Source organism: Panthera tigris, chromosome B4, assembly GCF_018350195.1.
Source record: "Panthera tigris isolate Pti1 chromosome B4, P.tigris_Pti1_mat1.1, whole genome shotgun sequence".
In the NCBI taxonomy this organism is placed as follows: Eukaryota; Metazoa; Chordata; class Mammalia; order Carnivora; family Felidae; genus Panthera; species Panthera tigris.
The window spans coordinates 83,149,185-83,166,283 of NC_056666.1; positions in this window are offsets into that span (position 1 = coordinate 83,149,185).

The window sequence follows — 17,099 nt, forward strand, 5'->3', positions numbered from 1 at the left end:
AGAATCTGAAGCAGGCTTCAGGCTCTGAGCTGTTAGCACAGAGCCCCGCGCCGGGCTGGAACTCACCAACCTCCAGATCATGACCTGAGCCAAGTCAGATGCTGGAACTCACCAACCTGGAGATCATGACCTGAGTGGAAGTCAGATGCTTAACAGACTGAGCCACCCAGGCACCCCAAGGTTGGCTGTAATTCTGTATGCAAGCATTAGACCCATAGACTCCCTTCCCTACTTCCGGATTCATGACCCTACCTATGGTTCCATGGTTCTAATAAAAGATGTGTCAAGGTCAAGTAGGAAAAAAAAAAGATACAATAAATATGGACCATAATGAAAACGTCAGTGGGAAGGGAGGATAGATTGTTGAATGAATTGTATTCAAAGAAATGACTAATCAGATGGGGGGAGTGGGATTCTCACCCTCTTTATACCAAAATAAATTCCAGATCTATCAAATATTTTAATATTAAAAATGAAACCAGAAAAGTAGTAAAGGAAATCATAGAGTTTTTGTGTTTTTTTTTTTATAAACTTAGAGTCCAGGAAGAGATCTCTAAGCAAGATATAAAAGGAATAGTAATAAACTTGCATATATAAAAACCTCGAGTGCAGGAATTCTTATAAACAAACTTAAGAGATAAATGACAAACTGAAAAAAACCTTTCCAACACGTGAGACAGATAAAAGACTATTTTCCTCAAGAGCTCTAAAACATCAGTAAGAAAAATGATCAACTACTCCCAAATGGGCAAAAATTATGATTAGGCAATTGACAGAAAAAGTGATAATGGTTTTTAAATATTTGAAAGTATACTGGACCTTATTCATAATAAATGAAATGCAAATTAGAACAACAGTGAAATTGTTAAAACAAAATTATTGCAATATTATTGACTGTATTCCCTGTGTTGGACTTTTTATCCCCATGAGTTATTTCTTTTATAACTGGAAGTGTATACCTCTTAGTCCTTTTCACCTATTTCACCTATCCCCCAACCCATGAAATGTTTTTTGATTACCAAGTTAGTGAAGGTCAAGGAGTTTGCTAACCCACTGTATGGTCAAGTATGTGGAGAAACAGCCTCTGCCATGCACTGTTGTGAGTGTAAATTCAGAAACCTGAACATGTGGGCATGGCTTTGGGACTGGGTCTTGGCAAAAGTAGGAGGGAATTTGAGGAGCCTCAGTGAAGACCAAAGGCTATTAAAGAGCTTGTTAGAAGCCAGATGGCCTTTAAGGATGTCGCAGTTGTAGGGAAGTAGGGAAAGAAAGAAGCTGAAAGAAAGGAGGTCTTGTTATGTTTGGCAATGCTGTCACCTACGGGTGGGTGGAAGACAGAGACTTCACCAAATGAATTGAAGCTCTCACTGAGAAGATTCCTAAGCAGAGTGTTGAAGGTGTCATCTTCTTGTTGCTTACAGTAAAAATAAACAGAAAGGGATAAGCTAAAGGAAAGCACATTGGGGCCCCTGGGTGGCTCAGTCGGTTGAGCCTCTGACTTCTGCTCAGGTCATGATCTCACGGTTCGTGGGTTCGAGGCCTAGTGTCGGGCTCTGTGCTCACAGCTCAGAGCCTGGATCCTGCTTCAGATTCTGTGTCTCCCTTTCTCTCTGCCCCTCTCCTGCTCACACTCTGTCACTCTCTCTCTCTCAAAAATAAAAAAACATTAAAAAAAAAAAAGCCACATTAAACAAAAAGGAGCTGGGCCTTGCTGGGTTGGAAGATTCCTAGCCTCTCCAAGGACCGATGATGGCACAATTTAAAAAACTCAAGAAAACAGGACCTGAAAATGCTGTAAATACAAATCCATTGTTTTTTTTTTTTTTAATTTTTTTTTTCAACGTTTTTTATTTATTTTTGGGACAGAGAGAGACAGAGCATGAACGGGGGAGGGGCAGAGAGAGAGGGAGACACAGAATCGGAAACAGGCTCCAGGCTCCGAGCCATCAGCCCAGAGCCCGACGCGGGGCTCGAACTCACAGACCGCGAGAACGTGACCTGGCTGAAGTCGGACGCTTAACCGACTGCGCCACCCAGGCGCCCCCAAATCCATTGTTAAGAAAGACCTAAGGCGGTGCCTCGGGAAATGGTTTAGTCTAGCAAGAGGACTTCTAAGAAGATGTTGTCTGTCAGCAGTCTATGCAGAAGCCCAAGGTGGATAAAAGCTTATATCAATAATATTTGTGGATATGGCTTTCATTTAATGAATGAGTTAGCCTCAGTAAGATTCAGAGGAGTCCCATAAATATTTTAAAGAGATGTGTTTGCAGAATTTTATTGGGGATACGCTTATTCTCTTATCATCCTGATAGAATACATGTTTGCTGCTTCAAAGCCCCAAGTTTGTGATAATGTGTTACATAGCAATAGAAAATGAATGCCGAAGATTATATAACACTGAGAATAAATGGTCTACAACTATACACAATAACTCATAATGCTGAAAGAAAAAGCCAAACACAGGTTACATTCTGTATGATACTATTTATTAAAGTAGAATACAGGCAAAACTAATGTGTGATATTTGTAGTAAAGATCATAATTGTCTCTGAAAGCAGGGGTGGGGTAGGGAATACTATCTAGAAGGGGCTAAAGGAAGTCGGGTCCTAGTAGTAAAGTTAGGTTTCTACATCTGAGTGCTGATTATGCGTGTGCGTGCGTGCGTGTGTGTGTGTGTAGAGAGAGAGAGAGAATCATAAAACAAATGTGAGAATACTGTGGTGAAGCAGGATCAAAGATATGTGAGAACACACTCTATCTGTTCTCTCAAGTCTTAAAGTTTGAAATTATTTCAAAGTAAACATTTAAAAAGAAAAAGTCTTGCTTTTCCACTACTTTAGTTGAAAATGAACACCTATTTAGTAATTGAGTCATGGTCTGAGAAATTGTTTCAGTACATTACTGTCATATTTATAAAAATTGACAATTGAAAATTAAGATTTTTTTAATGTTTTATTTATTTCTGAGACAGAGACAGAGACAGAGTGCAAGCAGGAGATGGGCAGAGAGAGAGGGAGACACAGAATCTGAAGCAGGCTTCAGGCTCTGAGCTGACAGCATAGAGCCTGACACGGGCTCGAACCTACAAACTGTGAGATCATGACCTGAGCTGAAGTCAGATGCTTAACCGACAATTAAAAATTTTTAATAATGACATTATAATATGAATTTAGAATTTCTGTTTTTATTAAAGATTTTATCACTACACCCAACATATCACTACACCCAGGCTCAAACTCAACCCTGAGATCCAGACTCTACTAAGATAGCCATGTGCCCCAATAATTAAGATTTTCTTTTTTTTAAGTTTTTATTTATTTATTTAATTTTGAGAGAGAGAGAGAGAGAGCGAGAGCGAGCGAGCATGAGCAGGGGAGGGGCAGAGAGACAGGGAGAGAGAATCCCAAGTAGGCTTTGCACTGTCAATGTAGAGCCTGATGTGGGGCTCGAACTCATGAACCGTGAGAACATGACCAGATCAGAAACCAAGAGCCAGGTGCTTAACAGACTGAGCCACCCAGGCGCCCCAAGAATTTCTAATAGAACTTCATACTGGTTTTGTATCTCAGCATTTCCATCTTCAATGTTGATATTTAGCCTCAGCTGAATACTGATTTTATCCCTCTTTCTCTCTTCATGCGTGCACACATACACACACACACTTTTTGTTGAACCATTTGAGTTAGCTATAGACGTTTTGACTTTCTACTCCTAAATACTTAAGTATCTATCTCCTAAAACAAAGAGTAGTCTTCTAAATAAATGATATGAGTATCGAACACAAGATATTTATCATTGATACAAACCATTTCTAATATGCAGCCCATATCAACATTTCTCTAGTTGTCTCAATGATGTCCTTTATGACTTTTAAAAGAATTCCAATCAGGTTGAGATCCAACATAGAGGAGAAGTAGGGAGACCCGTAGTTCCCTCGTCCCTCAAACACAGCAGTGCTGAGGCCAAAGGACTTTGAATTCCAAGAGTCTGGGCCTCAGAGTGACAAAGATGTCTCCAGGGACCCCGGGGGACAACCTGGAGGGCCATAGGTGGGTGATTGTGAACTGGGAGAGATAAAACAGGCCGTGTAGGCACGGAAGGGAGGGATCCCCTTATGTGGAGAGACAAAGGGAAGAGAAAAAGAGGCTGGGGAAACATGGGACTATATCTGGACAAAAGAAAAACCATGGACTGGGACAGATCTCTAACTGTGGGGCTTCCTCCAGACTGGGGCTGGCTGCCTAGTTCATGCACCTGGGGAGGAGGGGACCCAGTCCTGGGCTCAGTAACTAGTTCAGAGGTGCAGTCCGCCCTGGGAGAAAGCGATCCCTTCTCTCAAGTGCTATGGGAAGAAGGTATATAACTGTTCAAACAACAAAGACTGCCTGTGCCTGCCAGACAGAGACCATATATCAGCGGGGTGGAGCGTCACTCCCCTCAGTACCCGGTAGCACGGAGCAGGACCCTTCAAGACATCGGGGTTTAAATCCCAGCCAAGTGCCAGGGAGGCGTGGGAGTCGGCAGAGCGGGACAAACCACCTCGTTCGCGCCCGTGGCCTTGCAAGGACGGCCTGAACAGAGAGGTTTGGGACACCCAGTCCATGGAGGAGAGACCGGGGGTCGTTACTTTTCTCCCCACCACCACCAAGGCAGGACTTCAGGGATCAGTCAGTGGGGCCCACAGTGGAGGCGGGACCCTCCTACACCAAACCACTCCCCTCCTTACCGGATAACTGCGTGTCTACAGGAGTGGGATTGTTGCTGACAACCAGATGGAGCCCTCCTCCAGATCAGCGCTGTAACTGGTTCCAAGTCACCTAGAGGTTTTGCATTTCCTGATTTAATTCTTGGACAATTCTTATTATCTATCGATCGATCGATCGATCTATTATTTTTTCCCCTCTTCCTTTTCTCCTTATTTCTTCCCTCCTCTAGTCTGGTTATTCTGGTTGTTGGTTTGTTTAAGCAGACATATTTAATCTATTCTCTTCATACCTATTCTATATCTCCTTTTTTATTTCCCCCTCTTTCTCTCTGGATTAAGCCATAGAGTTTCTCTGCCTGGTCAATTTTCTTTTCTTTTACTCCTACCCCTGTCCTTTCTCTCTTTGTATGGGATAAGGCTTCTTCCATCAACAATGCCACCACCCCATTGTTTTGCTGTAGCTGGTGTTTTTGTTTTTGTTTTTTCTTTTTGCTTGTATGTTTTCTTTTCCAGGGCTACTTCAGCAAAAAAATCAAAGCACACCTGGTGGAGGGTCCAAAACATCAGTACAAGTAGGGAGATAAAGCAACCAGAGTCACATCAACAGAGAGCAAGTAACATACTCCAAAAAACACCTCCTGAAGGGCCAGGCCCTGAACAGCGTATGACACCTCTTTAATATAGTAGTGCTCACAGGTGCAGGGCACATAACAAGCTTTTAAAACTCATAAGGTACAGAAAACTAGCCAAAATGATTAAACGGAAGAATCCTCCTCAAAAGAAATTCCAGGAAGAAATGACAGCTAAAGAATTGATCAAAACAGATATAAACAATATAACTGAACACGAATTTAGAATAACAGTCATAAGATTAATTTCTGGGCTTGAAAAAAAGCATAGAAAACAGCAGAGATCTATTGTTGCAGAAATCAAAATAAAAAATAGTCATGATGAATTAAAAAATGTTGTAAATGAGGTGCAAAATAAACTAGAGGCGGTGACAGTGAGGATTGAAGAAGAGGCAGAGGGGAGAATAAGTGAGATAGAAGATAAAATTATGGAAAAAGATGAAGCTGAAAAGAAGAGAGATAAAAAATTTCTGGACCACAAGGGGAGAATTAGAGAACTAAGTGATTCAATGAAACAGAATAATATCCATATCATAGGAGTTCCAGAAGAAGAGAGAGAGAAAGGAGTGGAAGGTGTACTTGAACAAATCATAGCTGAGAAGTTCCTCAATCTGGGGAAAGAAACAGATATTGAAATCCAGGAGGCACAGAGAACTCCCTTCAGATGTAACTTGAATCTATCTTCTGCACAACATGTCATAGTGAAACTGGTAAAATACAAAGACAAAGAGAGATTTCTGAAAACAGCTTGGGACAAATGGGCCTTAACCTACAAGGGTAGACACATAAGGGTAGTAGCAGACTTATCTATCGAAACTTGGCAGGCCAGAAAGGAGTGGTAGGAAATTTTCAATGTGCTGAAATTTTCAATGTGAAAAATATGCAGCCAAGAGCCCTTTATACAGAAAGCCTGTCATTCAGAATAGGAGAGATAAAGTTTTTCCCAAACAAAAACTGAAGGAATTCATTACCACTAAACCAGCCTTACAAGAGATCCTAAGAAGGACTCTGAGTGGAATGTTGCAAAGGCCACAAAGGACCAGAGACATCACTATAAGCATGAAACCTACAGACAATACAATGACTCTAAATCCATATCTTTCAATAATAACACTGAATATAAATGGACTAAATGTTCCAATCAAAAGGCATAGGGTATCAGAATGGATAAAAAAACAAGACCCATCTATTTGCTGTCTATAAGAGACCCATTTTAGATCTGAGCACACCTTCAGATTGAAAGTGAGGGGATGGAGAACCATCTATCATGCTACTGGAAGTCAAAAGAAAGCTGGAGTAGCCATACTTATATCAGAGAAACTAGATTTTAAGCTAAAGGCTGTAACAAGAGATGAATAAGGGGCATTATAATTATGGTATCTATCCATCAAGAAGAGCTAACAATTATAAATATTTATGCACTGAATTCAGAAGAACCCAAATATATAAAACAATTAATCACAAACATAAGCAATCTTATTGGTAAGAATGTGGTAATTACAGGAGACTTTAATACTCCACTTACAACAATGGACAGATCATCTAGACAGGAAATCAATAAAGAAACAATGGCCCTGAATGATACACTGGACCAGAATGACTTGACAGATATATTCAGAACTTTTCATCCGAAAGCAGCAGAATACACATTCTTCTTGGGTGCACATGGAACATTCTCCAAGATCACATACTGCGTCACAAAACATCCCTCAATAAATATAAAATAATTGAGATCATACCATGCATATTTTCAGATCACAATTCTATGAAACTTGAAATCAACCACAGGAAAAAGTCTGGAAAACCTCCAAATGCATGGAGGTTAAAGAACATCCTACTAAAGAATGAATGAGTCAACCAGGCAATTAAAGAGAAATTTAAAAATATATGGAAGCAAATGAAAATGAAAACACAACAGTCCAAACCCTTTGGGATGCAACAAAGGCAGTCCTAAGAGGAAAATACATTGCAATCCAGGCCTACCTCAAGAAAGAAGAAAAATCCTAAATACAAAATCTAATAGCACACCTAAAGGAACTAGAAGCAGAACAAAAAAGAAACCCCAAGACCAGCAGAAGAAGAGAAATAATAAAGATCCGAGCAGAAATAAATAATATAGAATCAAAAAAACCCCACACCAGTACAGCAGATCAATAAACTAAGAGCTAGTTTTTTTGAAAAAATAACAAAATTGATAATCCCCTAGCCAGACTTCTCAAAAAGAAAAGAGAGAGGACCCAAATTGATAAAATCACAAATGAAAATGGATTTATCACAACTAATCCCTCAGAAATGCAAGCAATTATCAGAGAATACTATGAAAAATTATATGCCAACAAACTGGACAACCTGGAAGAAATGGACAAATTCCTAGACACCCACACACTACCAAAACTCAAATGGGAAGAAATAGAAAATTTGAACAGACCCATAACTAGTGAAGAAATTGAATCGGTTATCAGAAATCTCCCAGCAAATAAGAGTCCTGGGCCAGATGGCTTCCCTAGGGAATTCTACCAGACATTTTTTTTTTAAATTTTTTTAACGTTTATTTTTGAGACAGAGAGAGACAGAGCATGAACGGGGGAGGGTCAGGGAGAGGGAGACACAGAATCCGAAACAGGCTCCAGGCTCTGAGCTGTCAGCACAGAGCCCGACGTGGGGCTCGAACTCATGGACCACAAGATCATGACCTGAGCCGAAGTCGGCCGCTTAACCGACTGAGCCACCCAGGCGGCCCTCTACCAGACATTTAAAGCAGAGTTAATACCCATCCTTCTCAAGCTGTTCCAAAAAAAATAGAAATGGAAGGAAAACTTCCGGAATCATTCTATGAAGCCAGCATTACCTTGATTCCCAAAACAGACAAAGACCCCACAAAAAAAAAGATAATTACAGGCCAATATCCCTGATGAATACGGATACAAAAATTCTCAACAAGATACTAGCAAATCAAATACAAAAGCATATAAAAAGAATTACTCAAGTGGGATTTATTCTTGGGCTGCAGGTCTGGTTCAATATTTGGAAATCAATCAATGTGGTGCATCACATTAATAATATAAAGGATAAGAACCATATAATCCTGTCAATAGATGCAGAAAAAGCATTTGACAAAATACATCACCCTTTATTAATAAAAACCCTCAAGAAAGTGGGATAGAAGGATAGAAGGAACATACCTAAACATCAAAAAAAGCCATATATGAAAAGCCCACAACTAATATCATCCTCAATGGGGAAAAACTGAGAGCTTTCCTCCTGAGATCAGGAACACGATACGGACATCCACTCTCATCACTGTTGTTTAACATAGTATTGGAAGTCCTAGCATCAGCAATCAGACAACAAAATGGAATAAAAGATATCAAAATTGGCAAAGAAGAAGTCAAACTTTCACTTTTTGCAGATGACATGATACTCTACATGGAAAACCCCAAAGACTCCACCAAAAGGCTGCTAGAACTGATACATGAATTCAGCAAAGTGTCAGGATACAAAATCAATATACAGAAATCGGTTGCATTTCTATACACCAATAATGAAGCAACAGAAAGAGAAATCAAGAAATTTATCCCATTTACAATTGCACCAAGAACCGTAAAATACCTAGGAATAAACCTAACCAAAGATATAAAAGATCTGTGTGCTGAAAACTATAGAAAACTTACGAAGGAAATTGAAAAAGACACAAAGAAATGGAAAAACATTCCATGCTCATGGCTTGGAAGAATAAATATTGTTAAAATGTCAATAATACCCAAAGGAATATACACATTCAATGCAATCCCAATCAAAATTGCACTGGCATTCTTCTCAAAGCTAGAACAAACAACCCTAAAATTCGTAGGGAACCCCAAGACTCTGAATAGCCAAAGTAATATTGAAAAAGAAAACCAAAGCAGGAGGCATCACAATCCCAGACTTTAGCCTCTACTACAAAGTTGTAATCATCAAGATAGTATGGTATCGGTACAAAAACAGACACATAGACCAATGGAATAGAATAGAGAACCCAGAATTTGACCCACAAATGTATAGCCAACTAATCTTTAACAAAGCAGGAAAGAGTATCCAATGGAAAAAAGACAGTCTCTTTAGCAAATGGTGCTAGGAGAACTGGACAGCAATATGCAGAAGAAGGAAACTAGACTACTTTCTTACACCATACTCAAAAATAAACCCAAAATGGATGAAAGACCTAAGTGTGAGACAGGAAACCATCAACACCCTGGAGGAGAAAGCAGGTAACAACTTCTTTGACCTCAGTCGCAGCAATTTCTTGCTCGACACATCTCCAAAGACAAGGGAATAAAAGCAAAAATCAACTATTGGGACCTCGTCAAGATAAAAAGCTTCTGCACTGCAAAGGAAACAATCAACAAAGCTAAAAGGCAACTGACAGAATGGGAAAAGATATTTGCAAATGACTTATCAGATAAAGGGTTAATATCCAAAATCTATAAAGAATTTACCAAACTTAACACCCAAAAAACAAATAATCCAGTGAAGAAATGGGAAAAAGACATGAATAGACAATTTTCCAAAGAAGACATCCAGATGGCCAACAGACATATGAAAAAATTCTCAACATCACTCATCATCAGGGAAATAAAAATCAAAACCACACTGAGATACCACCTCACACCTGTCAGAATGACTAAAATTAACAACTCAGGAAACAGCAGATGCTGGCAAGGATGTGGAGAAAAGGGAACCCTCTTGCACTGTTAGTGGGAATGCAAACTGGTACAGCCACTCTGGAAAACAGTGTGGAGGTTCCTCAAAACATTAAAAATATAACTACCCTACAACCCAGCAATAGCACTAGTAGGAATTTATCCAAAGGATACAGGAGTGCTGATTCAGAGGGGCACATGTACCCCAATGTTTATAACAGCACTTTCAACAATAGCCAAATTATGGAAAGAGCCTAAATGTCCATCAACTGATGAATGGGTAAAGAAGATGTGGTTTATATATACAATGGAATACTACTTGGCAATGAGAAAGAATGAAATCTGGCCATTTGCAGCAACATGGATGGAACTGGAAGGTATTATGCTAAGTGAAATAAGTCAGTCAGAGAAAGACAGATATCATATGTTTTCACTCATATGTGGATCTTGGGAAACTTAACAGAAGACCATGGGGGAAGGGGAGGGGGAAATAGTTACAAACAGAGAGGGAGGGAGGCAAACCATAAGAGACTCTTAAATACAGAGAACAATCTGAGGGTTGATGGAGGGGTGTGGGAAAGAGGAGAAAATGGGTGATGCCCAAGGAGGGCACTTGTTGGGATGAGCACTGGGTGTTGTGTGTAAGCGATGAACCATGAGAATCTACCCCAAAAACCAAGAACACAATTTACACACTGAGATGTTAGCCAATTTGACAATAAATTATATTAAAATAATAAATAAAACATAAAGGAGGAATTTGGACTTAATCTAATAAGTTTGATCCTAACAAAAAAGAGTAACAGAGTTTGAGTTTATTCTACTCCACAAAATATAAGTCCAACATACCCATAAGGGAGCATGGCTAGTCTTTTAGATCTGCATGTCTCTCTGTGTGACTTGGCTGAATTTTCCTAATCTCCTTTCTAATCAGTAATGTCTCCAATCTCACATGTGAATTGTGGTTTCTGGCATAAAATCAGTTACTGACTCACAGTCCTGTGCTATTACACAGCCTCAGCACTGATAACTTGTGATCCATTTATGAATGTCAAGATAAATAAAGATCTTCAGATTATTTATATCTGTATATTATATCAGCAAACTTATACTTAGCGAATTACTATATGTCTAATCCCTTTCCAACTTGGTTTTATGTCTTTTAGCCTAATTGGTTGCCAAACTGAATACACAACTCTCACATTGATGATGCAGGAAGAGTGGAAATGTGTTGTTCCAATAAGGAACGTGACTTGGTTTAGATGTTGGCATGCCCATCAGCAAGTGTGATAATATAAGTCCTTAAGAATCCAGTCAATAAATTCTAGAACTATAATATTTTATAGTAAAAGTCTTTGGATTTTTTTTAGCACTTCCTTCTTTTTGGCAAGCGACCAAGTCCCAACCTTCATTGGAACTTCTGGAATTGTTGAGATTGTTGAGATATACCAAATCTTTGAAAACAGAGTTTAAATAAAATTTGTAATTGAACAAAAAATAAAATAAAATAATTTCAATCAAGAAGTGCTTGTTACATTTATTTTTCATGTCTCTTTAGTTTCCTCATCTTTGAGGATATTAAATATATTTATTTAAATATTTTGGGGGGTCTCTATGACTTCCATTGACTCTAGAGTGAATTCTATTGTTTAATGAGTTTGTTGCCTATCTGTCATTGTGTTAATTTTTGTGATGAGCTTTGAAGTTTTAGTTTGCTAGTTTGTCTTTTTTGAGAGTTTCTTTCTCATGTATGTATCTTGGTTAGGATTCATTGTAGATGAGACACTACTCTAAGGGGTTCTTGCTGGGTGTAATGTGGCATACAATATGGGTTTGGGGGTTGGTTTTTATATGAGTAATAGTGCCTTCCATAGGCTTTTGGAAACATGTGGGGGCGTTTTTGGTGGTCACAACGACTGGCGAAGCTGCTGGCAATTGGACAGGTGTCAGTTAAGATAAATGTTCTACAGTGAATAGAACAAGCCTATGTAACAAAGACCTGACCTTCCCTAGATGCTAGTAGAAACTCAGTTGAAAACACTGCTTTAGGCAGAACTTTTAGGAACACCTCCTGCCTCCAGAATCACACAGCTCTTTGGGTATCAGCAAAACTGAGGTCACAACCGCAACAAACTTCCGAAAACAGGAAGCTACTTGGCCTCTACTACAATTCATATCCCACAAAGTGGACACCCGCCATTTGGGGTCATCCCTCCCCTCCCAATTTAAGGCCTATCACTTCAGGTTTCCTAAGCATGCATTTGGCTGATAAAGGAACACTAGTTGCAAGGAATTCAGAGAAATGTAGTTTTTAGCACCCCAGCTTCTGCTACAGGACCAGATAACAGTAGTTAAGGGTTGTAATGGATGCCAAATATGTTAGTCCATGTTGAGTTGTAGGCTTCCCACTCTCCTTGCTGCATGTCTCCACAGTGAGTGGTTTTGTGACTGTCTCCCCTCTCCAGAGCCAGATTTTACATTGAACACACAGGGATCTGATCCACAGGTGATGTTGTTGATCCTATCTCCAGCCTGCTGCAGGTGTGGTCTAATTCAGATGGTAGTATAGAGAGCTGGCTAGCCTAGTCTTTTTGCAGTCACTCCAGGAAAGCAGCTCTTAATGGGTAGAGCCCAGCCACCACACTTCATACAACCACCTGTCATACAGCAGAATATCCAGTGAATTCTCCAAAGAGCTGGTTCCTGAGCTGCTATTTCTTTCTCCTGGGGTTTCAGCCCCCAGCCCTCATACTTCCATTTCCAGTTCAAAGAGATGCTTATTTTGGTTTTGGCTTTGATTTTTTATCATGGGTTTTCTCTTTAATGCATATTTGGAAGATATTATCTATCATTTCATCTGGAATGAAGGGAGAATTTTCTCTTGAATTCACTCAGTCCTATCATGGGAAGTGACCCTATAAAATTTGTCTACTTATAAACTTCCTCCTTCTTTTCTATACTTCTTTGTTTGCTGGACTAGCTTATGGCTTTTGCCATAGCTTGTTTGTCTCAAACTGCAATTCTCTGCTATTCCTGAGTAAATCCATTTTCACTGGTAAAATAACTGTTTTATTTTTAAGCTCAACATCACTTGATGATCATAAGTGGGATCCAGAGAAGACCCCCAACAGCTCCAAGGCTGGTAAGGAAGTAGGTGCCAGTACCAACAAAGCTAATTGAGCTCTCTGCTTTCTCACCTGCCCTGGAGTTTGAGGGTGAGTCTCCAGTGGGTCTCAAGCTCTGCTCTTTCTGTGTTTTGATCTCTACAAGCTTTATTCAGGGTCTGTTTAAGGCTTTGTCTTTTCTAAGAGTGTCCTTTTGGCACCAGGATCGGAACAGTGCTATTAAGAAATTTTTCTTTTTGCTCTACAGATAACCCTCTAATAAATTAGATATCCTAGTCACCGAAATGCTTTGAGGATCCCTTTTGGGACCCCAGCTGGTTTTACGTTTAAAAACTGGTATTTTGGGACACCTGGCTGGCTCAGTCAGTAGAGCATGTGACTCTTGATTTGGGGTCATGAGTTCTAACTCCATGTTAGGTGTAGAGATTACTTAAAAAAAAACTAAACTAAATAAAACAACTGGTGTTCTCTCATGTACATTTCTAACTAAATGGACCAACTGAACTAATAGTAAGTTAGGAACACCAATGGCCATTATGTGGAAATTTCTATCTCCCTAAACTCTAGAATTGTTGAAACTGAACAGGACGCCTGTTTTGACTGGTATTTTGAAGCTTCCAAAAGTTATCAGGAATCTAAAATTGCCTCTCTGCAAAATACAATTTCTAGATTAACCGAGGCAAGCAAACACAAAGAAAGACAAAAAGGCTTCTGAGGTCTTTGTTTCCCCTCCCTCCTTTTCTTTATCTCTAAACACACAGCAGCCATCACGTGCTCAGGCTGCACCTCTAGGTGCTGAGCACCCACCTTCCCTTCTGCACCACCTTTGCCTCTAGACACTTGGTTTCCCCATTCTAATTCTGTCACCGAACTTCCCCTTTTCCCTGAAACTCTCCCCCTTCTTATTCCTCTGAACTTATCAGAAACTGTCCCTTTGGGTTTTTTTTTAGAGAGAAAGAGAAAGAGAGAGAGCATGTGCAAGCACAAATGGGGGAGGGGCAGAGGGAGAAAGAGAGAGAATCTCAAGCAGGCTCCATGCTCAGCATGGAGCCCAACTTGGGGCTCAATTTCACAAGCATGAGATCATGACCTGAGCTGAAATCAAGAATCAGATGCTTAACTGACTGAGCCATCCAGGTGCCCAGGCACTCCAGAATCTGTCCCTATTTTTTTTAATGTTTTTTTTTTTTTATTGAAAGACAGAGAAAGAGGAGAGAACTCGAGTGGTAGAGGGGAAGACAGAGAAGGAGAGAGAGAGAATCCCAAGCAGGTTCTGCAGAGCCCTATGCATGGCTCCATCTCACAAACTTTGAGATCATGACTTGAGCTGAAATCAAAAGTCTGATGCTCAACCAACTGAGCCACTCAGGTGCCCTGAACCTGTTCCTTTAAAATTAAGTATCGTGAGGGTCCAAATAAGCCCCCAACTTCTTATGTTCTCTGGACTAAAGCTGAATTATGAGTCACAATTAAGGACTTTCCTAAAGTGAATGAGGACCCCCATAGGTTTGCTTGAGAATTCAACATAGTTATTCAAATTTACCAGCCTGGTTTCTCAGATTTCTATCAGCTAGTCCATGTGTTTGTTGGTGAGGGCCAGGCCAAACTTGCCCAATGGGAACATCCTGAATAAGATTTAGAAAAACAAGCCTCTAGAGTTTTTTTTTTTACAAAGATGGTGAAGGAGGAGGACCAGGATTTTCCTCGTCCCTCAAACAGCTGTGTTTAGGTCAGATCACTTGGAACACCCAGGAAATCAATCCTGTGGAGTGGCAGGATCTCCACAGTTGGAGAGGACACCTTGGCAGGATTGAGGTGTGTGTATCTGATTTGGGGAGATAAAATGACATAGCCATGGAAGGGAGGGAACCCCTTCTGTGGAGAGACAAAAGGGAGAGAAAGAAAGAGGGGTTGTGAAAGTGTGGCATTGAGTTATTACAAGAGGAAAACCTTTCTGGACCACAGACTGGGGAAGAAGAAATACAGAGAGAGTGCCAGTTTCTATTTTGCAAACAGCCTTTAGAGCTGAAACTCAGAGGTTTCAGAAGTGTGCAACTTTCTGGGAGTGGAGCGTGGGGCGCGCTCCTGGGGAGGAGGAAGCGGCCCCAGAGTACATAGCAAGGTGTTGCAATCTTCAGGGTGTACTGGTAGAGAACAGTCCACTTCCTGGAGTACTGTGGGAAGAGAGTATATGCCTCCCCAAGGACAAAAGACCCTGCAGGTGCCAGCCAAAGGCTTTTCATCAGCACGGTGAAGAGGCTCTACCCCAGAACAGGGGAGAGGAGCCGCACCATGCTGGGTCCTTTAAGACATCTGGTTTTGAAACCCAGCTGGCCAAGAAGGCTCAGAACTGTGGAGCAGGGCAAGCTGACTGCCCTTGCTTCTCTGTGAGAGCTGTCTGAACAGCATGGGTTGAGATACCCAGTCTGGGGAGGAGAGATTGGGATGATGCCATTTTCCCCCCAAACATCAACAGGGTGGGACTTCAGAGAACAGCACTGTGGCCCCCAGTGGAGGTGGGACCCGATTATACCAAACCCCACCCCTCCATGCATGGCAACTGCTTATTGCCTGGAGTGAGACTGACTGACCCCAGGCAGCTGGCCTCTCCTCCAGACCAGCACAGCCACCAGCCCCAGGCACCCATGGACAAAATTTCTTTTCTTTTTTTTTTCTTTCCTTTTCTTTTCTCTTCTTTTTTTTTCTCTCTCTCTTTCTTCTCTCCCTCTTCTTATTTTTTCTTTTTCTTTTGGAATCAGGCTCATAGTTTCTGATTTGTTTTTTGTCATTTCTTATTATATATATATTATACATATGTATATATATATTATATTTATCAAGCTTTTTTATTCTATTCTTTTTCCATATTTTCTCTTTTCTTCTGCTCTTTTTCCTCTTTGTTTTTCCTTTCTCTTTCCTTGGAATCAGACTTATAGTTTTTTATTCTCTGTTTGGTTTTCTATTCTCCCTTTTCCTTTTTCTCTTTTTTCCCCAGGGTTACTTCAACAAACAAATCAATGTTTTTTATTTATTTTTTTAGAGAGAGAGAGGGAGAGAAATAGAGCAGAGAAGGGGAAGAGAAAGAGGGAGACACAAAATCCAAAGTAGGTTCCAGGCTCTGAGCTGTCACCACAGAGCCTGACATGGAACTTGAACCCACGAACTGTGAGATCATGACCTGAACTGAAATTGGATGCTTAAGCAACTGAGCCACCCAGGAGCTCCTCAACAAACAAATCAAAGCTCACCTAGTTAAAGGTCCAAACAATCCACCACTGCAAGCAAGGAGGGGCTCTTCAGAGGACTGGCTAGTGGGATAGAGAAGCCAAAACACAACAGAGTGCATGCAACACACCCAGAAACACTTCCTGAAGTGCCAAGCCCTGGACAGTGCATGACCCCTTTTTAATATAGCATTACTCTCAGGTGCAGGATATATAACAAGCTTTTAAAATACACAAAAGACAGAAACTGAGCCCAAATGACAAGATGGAGGAATTCTCCCCAAAAGAAAGGCCAAGAAGCGATCACAGCCAGAGAATTTCTCAAAACAGACATAAGCAACATATCTGAACAAGAATTTAGAACAACAGTCATAAGACCAATAGCTGGGCTTGAAAAAACCATAGAAGACACCAGAGAAACCCTTGATGCAGACATCAAAGATCTAAGAACTAGTCAGGATGAATTTAAAAATGCTATAACTGAGATGCAAGATAAACTAGATACTGTGACAGCAAGGATTGAAGAAGCAGCAGAGAGAATAGGTGAAATAGAAGCTAAAGTTATGGAAAATAATGAAGCTGAAAAAAAGAGGGAAAGGAAATTACTAGATCACAAGGGGAGAATTAGAGATTTAAGTGATTCCATGAAATGAAACAATATACATATCATAGGAGTTCCAGAAGAAGAGTGAGAAAAAGGGACAGAAGGTTTATTTAAACAAATTATAGCTGAGAAC